Below are 938 nucleotides of genomic sequence, written 5' to 3' on the forward strand. Positions count from 1 at the left end.
TGGAGGGCGCGCGGCGGGAGGAGGGCGGGGGGCGGGGGGATTTCCAGCCTCGGCGCTTCGCAGTTTCCTCTCCTTGTTTTGCTTTCGATCTGGACCGTTCTCAGGCAAGCCGGGGAGTAACTTTTAGTTTTGCTCCTGCGATTGTTCAACTGACGGGCTTTCCTTTCCATTGCACACACCCTAGCAACACTTAGACCTTGCGGGATTGTATTGGTAGCGTGAAAAAGCACACTGAGAGGTAACATTTTTCAAATAATAGTTGTGACTGTGCGTGTGTCTCTCTCGACGGCGTGTGTTTGGGGACCGGGGGGGACTGTGTGTGTCTGCGTGTCCTGATGCTTTGACACGATGTTTTGCAGACGGAAAAGGCCGGGGTTCATAAATATTAATACCGGTTTGTGGAGGAACAGTCGGAGCAATTATGGATCGTCTGATTTTAGGGGAAGCAGGTTCTGCTGCTGTTGCTGCTGCTCCTGGGGCTGCTGAGGCTGCACGGAGGAGGAGGAGGAGGAGGAGGAGGTCGAGAGGGAGGAGGAGGAGGAGGAGGTCGGTGGAGGTTTAATTTCACTTTTGGATTTGCAGATGCGGAGAGGTGGCTCCACGAACACAGATCTGCTCTGTGTGGTTCTGCGCCCCGGGGGTTGTGTGTGTGGGGTGCATGTCCGCCGTGTGTGTGTGTGTGTGTGTGTGTGTGTTACAGCCTCCAACGCCTCCAGATGCAAGGAGGGCAGCGGGCCCTCCTGGGTGCCCGGCGGCGGCGCCTCTCCCTGGGCAGCCTCCAGCGTAAATAAGCCGGCAACCGCCGCCTGCCGGGCTGCCTGCGCCCCTGCCGGGAGGGATCGGGAACTTGATGGGGCGCCCCGCGGTGGTCCCAGGGTTCGCCCGCCCGCCCGGCTCGGGTAGGGTCGCGGGCGTCGGGCTCCGAGCGGGGCCGGGCG

This window comes from Galeopterus variegatus, unplaced genomic scaffold, assembly GCF_000696425.1.
Source record: "Galeopterus variegatus unplaced genomic scaffold, G_variegatus-3.0.2 Scaffold700, whole genome shotgun sequence".
NCBI lineage: Eukaryota > Metazoa > Chordata > Mammalia > Dermoptera > Cynocephalidae > Galeopterus > Galeopterus variegatus.